Source organism: Coturnix japonica, chromosome 4 (genome assembly GCF_001577835.2).
Source record: "Coturnix japonica isolate 7356 chromosome 4, Coturnix japonica 2.1, whole genome shotgun sequence".
In the NCBI taxonomy this organism is placed as follows: domain Eukaryota; kingdom Metazoa; phylum Chordata; class Aves; order Galliformes; family Phasianidae; genus Coturnix; species Coturnix japonica.
Window position 1 is genome coordinate 63199330 of NC_029519.1, and position 10530 is coordinate 63209859.

Genomic DNA, 10530 nt, shown 5'->3' on the forward strand with positions numbered 1-10530 from the left:
TGTTTATTCTAGTGACAGTAAAAATTTGGGATTATGATAAGGACATATTACTGAGTGCGTACTCTCAATAATGAATAATGTTGAACTCAATATGGTATGCCTTTTTCCAGCAGATAAAACAACTTTTGTGCTATTTAATTCAACAAGAGGTCACAGCCTTTCCTGTAGACTTATTTTCTGATGCAGGTTGACCAGATGTGTGTTTGACATTGATACACATGTGCAATGGTCTAGAGATGTATCTTCAGGCTGTGCCAATGCTGCTGGTATTGTATACTGTTGATCTGATAGTAGAGCTGGAAGAAGGTAAAACATGAAAAATTAACTTGTGACCTTTGTTACAAATTGAAAGAATTGCCCCAAAGAGTCCTTGTTTTGAAGAAGACTGAACACTATTTGACTTTTTACTGCCAGTCTCAGCTGAAATCAGGATTAGAACATCTGTCCTGTCTCTAGCTGGAAATTCTGGACAACAGAACAACTGGATGCATTCATGTATACTAAACGTTAAAGACTGATATATGTGCTCTTTTGTTGTTAGATATTCATTATTTTTAATACAATTAAAGTGGTCTGTAAATACATCATGCAATGATTTCCTGTCAGATTTTGTTCTGGAGGAGTGATGGAAACTGAGCAGCTGTAATGGATTGTCAGCACAGCAGTTGAATGCCAGCCAGCTGACAAAAGTGTCCAAATATACCTCTCTCTGATGACAAAATGGTAAGTATTGGTGATAATAGTTGTTTCCTTTGGGGAAATCTAAGATAAAATCTATGTTTAGGTAGGTTTTTTGTAGATTAGTTTTCTAAGAGTGAGAAATCTAACTTAAAGGAACCATTTGGGCTGTTGTTTTTGATGAGAGAACATCTCAGAAAATATACCCTCAGGCTGTATGGCCCTACCTGAGAGAGTGGAGTATATGTGACTTGAGTAGCTGCTTAAACATACCAGCTTCTCCCTGTGTTTTGTCAAAAGAAATCTGGATAGCTTGTTTAGATTAGATCTGAATGTGAAGAATTGAAGTGAGAGGACACAAATTTTTTTGTCTTTAAATTGTATTTGAACATAGGCGTGAATTTTCACGATTTTAATATCTTCTGGAAATGAGATACATGTGAACAAAATCTTCCTGCTGATTTTGTTGCCTCCCACTTGTATCAGGAGGAGATGGTGGGAAAAAGTGTGTCCAAATTTTTGAGGGCATTTTGCACCTTTGAGATGATGGTGTTCTGCTATTTCATGAAGAGTCTGTAAACTTTATAGCTAACAGATATTTCTAGAACATGATTGAGGCCAGAGAGTATCTGAGGCAGAACTATCTCTTGTGAGATTTCGATTCCTTATCTTTCGCCTAGTGAAGTACGTCACAATTTGATTTTAAATTTCTCTGCCTGTGAGGGGGAACACTGATAGGAACTGGAGTGAGATGTGGTGCTCTGTGTGTTTTAATCTCCCATATGCTTTTTGATGGCAAATTAATAATTTCCATGATCATTTACATTATTAAAATTCTGGAAAAACATGTTGATAAATGATTTCTCTTTTTCGTAACAGTTCTTGACATCTGAATAATTCCTATGTTAACTGTAGCAGAAAAATCACATAAGAAGCAATAGAAGCACAGAGGAGTTGGCAGTGATAAACCAGACACAGTGACTGCAGTGATGTCTGTGTGCATGCTGTAAGTGTCTCATTAGATCTTAACACTCGTCCTGTTTCTATGACCTCCAGTGACATTGCTCATAGCACATTATTAGTTTTTATGTTACTGTGGTGAAATGTATGTCCTCAGAAAAGTTATTTAAAACACAGCATGCAGCTTCCAGTTTTTAATCTATTCTTAGACTATTTAAGTCATTCCTCAGTTTGAGCACTAGCAGTATCAAGGAAAGTAAATGCATTTTATTTCTGGTTGGGATGTTCCTCACTGTAGTTTTCTTATTTCTAAGAATAAGGTCTGCAGTATATGTTTGTTTAGCAAATTATGGAGGATGTTTACAGTGTTCTTAGTCTTATTTGTGCACTTCAGAGGCTTCTCATTATGGCTGGAGTCAATGTACAGATGTCCTTGGCTATTCAAATAAATGAATATCTAGGCTGGAATAGTCTGCACGTGGATGAAAAAGAGAGGAAGGTTAAAAGCTAAGTGAGACTGCTCAAAAGATTTACAATCAGCTGTGAAAGATGTTTCCCTGCACTAAAGCTAATCAAGACAGTGAATTTTCATGTTTGTCTTGTATTACAGAGGAAATTGAATCAGACCACTCCGGGGGATTCCTTTATTATTTGCTATTCACACACTGGCACCCACACTTTCTCAGCTGCTGGCAATAAGATAACGTCAATGCGCATATGGTAACGAGGCTTCCTGCAAGGAAGTAAGAAGCAACATTTCCCAACAACCCCCAAATGGATGTTATCTAATAAAAAGAGTTCCAGCGCTTCAATATCAAATGTGTTCCTTCCCTTTCAGTAGGGTGATCCAGTTTTGTCAGCTACAAGGGACAGATTTGGATTTTAGAATGCTCTGTGGGCTGTGTTTGGTTCTTATTGCTGAGAGTGGGGGGAGTAACACAAAGAGCTGACTTGCACTGCTGGGATGTGGATGGAGCCGTATGTGTAACTAGGGGCAAGAGGTGAAGGCTTCCCTCATGTCACACTTTGCTGTGAGGTCTACCATGACTTGTGACAAACTGGGAGGCATTTGTGTCCAAACCAAGCTCATGGGGCAAGATGCCTTACTTGTCCTTGGGTATGAGTGAGCAAGTCAAGGCTGCTAGCTGGACAGACCATGGTTATTAGGACCATGCATGTTTAAATCAAGGAGAACAAAAAATCATACACAATGCTGTGTCCTTCTTTAGATGTACCCTGTTTTCTACTGTTGTCTTTTTTTTTTTTTTTTTTAAATTGGAAAAGTACATAAATTAACAAGATATCTTTATAAGAACCTTGCTCTGAAGGAAGAGAGTACAAAACCATAATTCATCTACAGTTAAATCTGTCTTGGGTCATCTAACTTAAAAGTTATTCTTGGTTTGGATTAACTTGACCCAGTACTATAACATCATGTTTTGGTTGTTAAGACTTATTCCATCAATTCTTTTCTAGAACCTCAAGTTTAATAAATTACATGCCAATCATTCAATTTTCAGGAGCTACAAAAAGTTTAAATCAGCAAAAGATTAGTCAGTGATTTCTGGCACATGGGAACCTCACAGATTAACTCTCCTGTTTAAATTAGATGACGGATAGATAATTAGGCCTTTTTTTTTTTTTTTTTTTTTTTTTTCCTGAAAAAAAGAATGTGAAATACTGTTTTATTAAACATTTTCCAGATTTCCAGATTACATCAAACTACAGTTTCCTTAGATCATCTAAAAACAGGAAAAAGAAGGCCAAAAAACCCACAAGCACCTCCCCCCACCACCCCCAAAAACCCACCCCAAAACAGACAAAGAAATAAGATGCAACTTAATCATAGGTAGTTACTTAATGCAAGCATTTTTAAAATAAGCAATGTCATTAGCCTTCCCCACTGTAAATTGCCTAACAGAAGTTGGCAGAGTTTCATTAGAACACATGAAGTCCTTGCTGCCCCACACAGATGTTCCCAGGTGTACCTGGGGACATGAGGCCCTCTCCAGGTGGGTAGTTGAGATAACACTTGAGCTTAGGAGCAAGGAGGGGAAGGCTTTACTGCTGCTTTGATGGCTTGCTGAGCATTGCATTGTGTTCTTTGACTCTCCTGTAGCATCAAAGATAAAGTTTGCTGTCTCTTTTTTGAAGGGACAGCAGCTTCCATCTGCTTCTTACATGTGCAGTGAAGAAGAAAATGGTAAGCATGTGCTTACTTACTGATCTCTTCTGCACCTGGGGAAAATAGAGAAGTAGACAAGAGTTCCTTGGTAGGGACTGTGTATTTCTTCCTGAGGAAACCTCTAGAAGTCCCCCATCTTTTTAATTTTCTAAGGCTCCTGAAGATATGGTCATGTTTGTGTTGCTAGTGTATGCATCATAATGTTCTGGTAAATGACGCTGTGTGACTTTGCCCCCCTCCTCCCCACCTTCTCCCTCAGACAGTCTGCTTCATGTGAGGCCTTGCTCAGGCAGACAATGAGTACAGTACTGATAAAAATACAACTCTCTTGAAGACAGATAAGAACTACAAATCTGTTTCAAGCTGGGTGCTGAAAGGCCTGATGGCAGTCTGATGGTTCAACACCTGGTTCAACAGCTGAGGTCCATTAGAACAGGTGCTGAAACGACCAGTATGACTCAACCAGCTTACGTCATAAATAGGGAGCAGGCCCAGAGGCCCCTGGGTTCTCCTGCAGGGCAGTTATCTGTATGATGGGGTCTCCCCTTGAGTATGGCTCTTGAAGTTATGCCTGATGCAGAAGTCCCGTATGCTTTGGTACTGTGTGATGCTTTGCTGATACAGGTCTTTGGTAAGTAACTAAAAGTCAGTTGAGTTTTATTAGCTTTACTATGATTATATTATATCTTGTTTGTGCTTATTTGGTCTCTTAAACTAATGATTAAGTCTGCCTGGAAGTGGTCTCAACCACATCTGGATTCTTTATGTCTGTTGAGATTAGAAAGCAAATGGGGTTTGCTTTAAGCCTTATGCCTTGGGGGAGGGGAGGTCTCCTGCATAAGTGTCTTTAAGCCTGTTCTTTATGTGGTGAGTAACCATATGTACCTTGCTATCTTGAATGTTGTTAATTTGCTGTCTTATTTATGGATAAGCCTTCTGGGGTTACTGTTATATCAACAAATGTATTACAAGTGAATTTTTCTTTCTGAAAAGAGAAGTATGTTGTGGTTGTCCCTACTTCTTGGAGACTTAACAGTATTGAGGGGAATGAGCCAACAGTATGTCAGTGATTAAAAGAATATCTGACTCTCAGATAAACTGAGAGGCAGTACTTTACTGCATAAAGTGTGGTTAGGGAGATAAGTAGTAGAGTGTGCAGCTCAGTGAGGAAAAGAAGCTGTAGATTGGTGGTAAAGGAGGTATTGTCTACTGGATCCTGATGAGAGATTTTTCTGGAGAGAGAGAAGAGGAAGTAGGCTAGTGTGGTGGCTTAAAATAGTGTTTGTGGACAAATATTTAATCATCTCCAACTTGAGAGAAGTTCCCTTTGTAATGATGATTTTCTGTAGGAAAACAAGGGTCTTCTATGAAGAGAGTATTTGTTTTGTGGGTTAAGTAGCTGCTTTTAGTAAAAATAGCCACCAGCTGTGTATCAGATATGCACCTGTGTTGCTAGAGGTATTGCTCTTGTTCAGACAGCTGAGTTTGTTAATGTGAGTGAATCTGTGATGAAGTGGGCACTTTGGTCTAAGAAATATGTTTGTTTTTAATAATACCTGGAGGTGTAATAGTGTAGTCATATGTAAATAGGCTCTTTTGTTTCATATGTTTGTTTCATATTTCTCATATGCTTTTTTTATATGCATAAAGTACTCTCCCTTAATGATCTTAAATTGTGGAGGTATTGGACAATATCCTTTTATGTATATCAGCCTGTGCTCTTAATTTGCTGGAGTTGCTTTGAGATGACCTTGAATGTCACCAATACTTCCAATGAGAATGGTTTGTATTTAAATAAATTTGGCTATGTGGTATGTTCACAGCTTCTTTGCATGCCACAAAGGTTCTTCAGCAGGGGGAGGACAGGCAGAAGGCAGGCTTGCTTGGCTTTTAAGCTGATGTTTAGTGAGCAGTAAGTTGTACTAAATTAGCCAGTTGTCTCCCTTGTGACCAAGAAGCGTTTGCTTACTTCTCTCTCTAGTTCTCCCAATTCAACATATTTAACTTTATTCTCCATTGAAGCTCAGATTTCCTCTGAAGCAGGTGTAGTAAGCCCTTCTCTAGTGTAGATGCTGTGCTTGTCCTGTTTCCTCTGTGAAACTCATGGCTGCATTTTGGAACAATCAGCAGAAATAATGATTTAAAGGTTATGAAAGATAACAGCAACTCTCTGGGGGGTGGCCTCTGTTCTTGTATGGTGAAGGTGCTTCATTGTGAGATAACTGTGAGCCTGAATGAAACAATTACTGTTCTGTGCAGGGAAATCTCTTTAAATTCATCCTTAGTGGAAGCTTGGCAAAGGCTTAATGGTATCTGTGGAAATATAATAGAAGTGCTAATGTTCATGGTATCAATTATGAATGTTAAAGTCGCAAGTAGAACTTCTAGCTCCACCAAACAAATCCTTGGTTGCTTGTGTGGTCTATGAATGCCCATCTCTTTCTTATGTCTTTTCTATATCTGTGGGATAGCTGGTATGGCTCACAGGTGTCTGAAGTGAGGAATAATTAACTTTCTAGCTGTAATAGCTTTCCTGTTTCTGACATATGCTTTTGATGTAACAGGATGGTGGGGGAACTGTTTTGCAACAAGTGTGTTAAAATTAGCCAGGTAGTGATGCAATGGAGTGTTGTCCCCAGATGATTGAAAATGCCTAAGCAGAAGATAGAACAAATGTTTTCACAGTGAGAGGAGGAGAAAGATTACTGTTTAGCTGTCATTGTGTTTGCAAGGATCACTTCACACTAAAGCTGCATTGCATTAAACTGCATTTTGCAATTTCACTGGCAATGTAAACACTTGTCAACTTCTGTGCAACATTTTTCCTTGGAGTTGTGAAGTGCTCAAGTGCTGATTATGAAAGTTTATTCCGAATATCTTTTTTTAGAATAAATGAGTAAAATTCAGTATGTTAAGGAATACGGTGATAATGTTCTCTAGTGTTTTGTTATCTAGTTATGATATGCATTAAAATGAATGCTGAAATATTATTTGTCAGTTTTCAGGGGAACTATACTGTTTTGGAAGGTAATATAAAAAGATAGGGGGAAGACTTGATACGCTATTAAATTGTTTGTGTTTTTTTTTTTGTAAACATCTTTGTGTGGTTTTCAGACTTCATTGATGTTTTAGAACTTTTGCCATAGAACTATATAGGATTTGTAGAAGGGGGAAACTTTAGACATTTTTATTTAATTGCTTTATGGGGAATGGTTTAGTTCTTTCATGCATGCCTCTTCTATCTTTTCACTTCTCTGTTTCAATGGAACCAATGACTTTAGAGTGTATTTCAGGCAGTATGGATTAATTGGAATAAAAATGGTTTGAAGACTTCAATGAGACCAAGCTCAAGAACCTAAAATTATCTGTTGTCAGTAACGATGGAGTTATGTCTTACAATTGCTTTGAAGGTACTTGATATGCTCATTTTTGTGTAGTAAACAGTCTTGGGGCTTGTCCTGGCTGGAGAAATGGATGCTCTGCTGTCTGTTTTCTCATGAGATCTGTTGAGGGTCATGTTCTCCAGTCAGGTTTCTGTATTAATTAAGACAAGCACGTTTAGCAAGCTTCAAAAGCCAGAAGTGGTTCGCCTTCACCTCTTCTTCCCCTCCATCGTGGTCACTGACCATCATCTGACATCACAAGAGCTGTGTGCCTCTTTCTTCTGTGATGTGAGCTGTGACTGCTCGAGGGGCTCAGGTGGAAACATTCTTTTTGTGCTTCTGAAGCCAGACTGGAGTGGATTGGGTAGGACCATGAAGTTTTGGGATATCTATTTGAAAGCTAATGCTTATTTTCTCTAAGACAGTTTAGTTTATAATGAGATTTTGGTTTTTATTACAAGTAATTGAGTGATCAGGATGTATTATTCTCGTCAAGTTGTTGCTGTAAGCTAATGGTCTGTCTTCAGCTTTTGTTTCTCTGGCCCAGGTTTCCAGCTGAGCTGATTGATGTAGTTCTTCCTAAGCTGACACAGATTTGAGTAAAACTAAAAAAGCCTTTCGTACCTATTCATCTTCCTATTCTTATGAAATACCTTACTTATTACCCTCAATTGATAATTATGGATCTGAAATGAAGCTGCTAGTCATACCAGATTTGAACAGACAGGATGTTGTTTGCAGGGTGTTTGAAGAAGCCTCCAGGGTGGGTGGGAGCTGGGGTTTGGTTGGGGGGGAAAGAAGCATTCAAAGATGAAGGTATTGTTTTGATTTCTCTTGCTTCAAGGCTGAGTGCTGTAATGACCATTGATTGGTGTATTTGAGGGGTATGAAGTCCATAGTTTATTTTTTTTTTCTTATAAAGCTGAAAAGTACCAGATTACCTTTGGCTGCTGTGAATAGTCTGAATGTATTTATAGAAGTTCTTTTGGGAACATTGAGGAAGATGCACAGTTTATCTGTATTCACACAAAGATGTATGATATAGAAAAGACTCTTTAATCCTCAGAGCTTATATGCTGCTGTGGAGGCTCTGTTGTGCAGGTGATGCAATGATACATTCATGTCAGACTTAAGGATTCCCCAAATGTTTACAGCCGTAATATTTCAAAGCATTCCTGAAACCTGTTAATGAAGAAAACTGGAATAGGTCACAATGAAGGCTGACCTTTGTAGAAAACTCAAATTTGATTTGAAGAGGAGCCTTAAGGCTTTCTCCAGCCTGTCAAATTTGACCTTTTATCAGTGTCTGTCTTGTTTTGAGCACAGATCTTCACTTATCTCCATATTCATGTCAAACAAATGTTCCCAATGTCAGTTACCAAGTCAGGTATTCAGGATGCAATAGCAAATGTTTTCTGGTAAATGGAAAGCATTTTTTCACAAGCTACAATTACTCATTACAGGGTGAAATCTCATTTTAGCATAACGCCTGTTGGGTATCATATAAGTGATGAGCAATGTATGTTTTGGGATGAGTAGTTTTAAATATAGCTTCAGGAGTTGAATAAGCAGTTTTAACTTTAATTCTTGCTGTGGGCCTGAGCCATGAAATACTACTTCATACCTCTGTATTTCTGTAAGACTGCTTTTATGGGGCCAGATGGCAGCCTAAGAAATGTGGTGTAGCTATGGGAGAAAACAGGCCCTCATTGCAAGCAGCCAGTCGTAAACATTTAAGGACCACATTAGTCTTAATATAAATGCAAATAAATCTGGAGTAACCAACTAGTGTTGATAGGTATACTTCTGCTGGCTCCAGTATATTAACTTTTGCTCAGCAAGGAATTGGGTGGAAGTAGTCTTTATCTTTTTAGTTCTTTAAATTTTAAAGATTTTGTGCTTGCTGGAGTAAAGTTGGTGTGTTTATGTTTATGTCTTGACTTGGTGCAGCTGGTGTTGTGGCAAAATCAGTAGAGGAAATCCACTGACTTTTGAATGCTTTTGCATTTGATCTAAGAATTAGGTCTGGAAAGCTAACACTCCTGGATGGATAAATGGATGCTTATTGTGTATGTAAGCATGCTGGTGTTTTAAATCAGAAATGAAACTACCATTTATGTTAGCTCAAACAGAAATAATCTATACTTTATATTTAAGAGCTACTTATATTTTTAAGAAAATATAAAAGAAGCTTGCAAGTAGCTATCATGTATTTCAACTGGTCTTATGTTCTGTTATTGTGCAAGTTCTGTGCTCTGTTGATTTCACTAATTCTATCAAACACTCTTGTCCTTGCTATGACTTACTGTGCAGTGTCTTGAGAAGCAAACCCAGTGTTTGGATTAAGAGATGCTTTCTGTCACTGTTAAGTACAAAAAGATATTTTAAATTGTTTTTGCGTGTTTATTGTTCTTGATGGTTCTTGCTGAATGACATCAAGGTTCCTCTCTGCTCTTCTTCAGGGATTCAAAATGGAACAGTGTGAACAGAGAATTAGACTTACCATTCTGTTGACTTTCCTGAAACAGCTGAAGTTTGCGGAGACAGCTCTCCTTTGCCAGTTGAAATTACTCAGGGCTCTAAAGCTTATACTTTTCTTCTAAGCGTGGGAAACAGATGTTGAGAACTTTTTTATGCTTGCTTTTTAATTATTCTGTCTCTTGGAAAACATGCTGATTTTAGTCCTGGATGTGTTATGAATGAATTAATTTCTGTGCTATGTGTGGTAGTCCACTAACTATAAGGGTGCAAATCCTGAATCTTAAAGCTGTGCACTGAAAGCTGCTGGCCAGGGAGCCCGGTACACAAGCAGGTTGTGTTCTTTGATGTGCTAAAGCTGCCAGAAGATTAATAGAGGTTTCTTTCATCTGTAGGAAAATGTATGAGCTTATGAGACAGCTTTTGAAAGGAAGGATTACTGCATCAAATCCATCTTTAGATTAGAACTGAAGACAGGCAAGCAGGTGTGGCCTGCCAGTTGCAAATGGATACCTCTTTGTGAGAAACATACTGAGAACAAGAACAGATTTGAGGCAATGACTGTGGCATGCACGATGCTGCCAGGCCCTCCAAGTAAGTTCAGGGAGATCTCTATAAGTGGACCTTTGTGAAATCTTAGAAAATAAATTTATATGTCTCTTAATCTATATGAGAGCTGAAGTAGACTTCTGAAGAGTCCTTGTATATCTTGCTTAGATTAATGTGTAAATCCCTGAGCTCATGGTCCTAGTTAGCTGGAACAGATATGAGAATGCATTATTCCTCACATTATAAATATAAAGAAAGCACGGCTCTCACAATGGAACTTGTACTACCTGTAATGTT

The 10530-nt window shown here is 38.3% G+C and overlaps 2 long non-coding RNA genes across 2 annotated transcripts; one reads left to right on the plus strand and one right to left on the minus strand.

Annotated features, from left to right (window-relative positions):
- The first annotated feature begins 44 nt into the window (after positions 1 to 44).
- Positions 45 to 2846, plus strand: LOC107313812. Its single transcript, XR_001555202.2, has 3 exons — positions 45 to 723; positions 1558 to 1684; positions 2249 to 2846. It is a non-coding gene; the product is annotated as an uncharacterized LOC107313812 (long non-coding RNA).
- A 705-nt stretch (positions 2847 to 3551) lies between these two features.
- Positions 3552 to 4296, minus strand: LOC107313811. The gene is made up of 2 exons (XR_001555201.2): positions 4229 to 4296; positions 3552 to 3876 (listed from the first exon to the last, which is right to left on the minus strand). It is a non-coding gene; the product is annotated as an uncharacterized LOC107313811 (long non-coding RNA).
- Positions 4297 to 10530: the final 6234 nt, after the last annotated feature.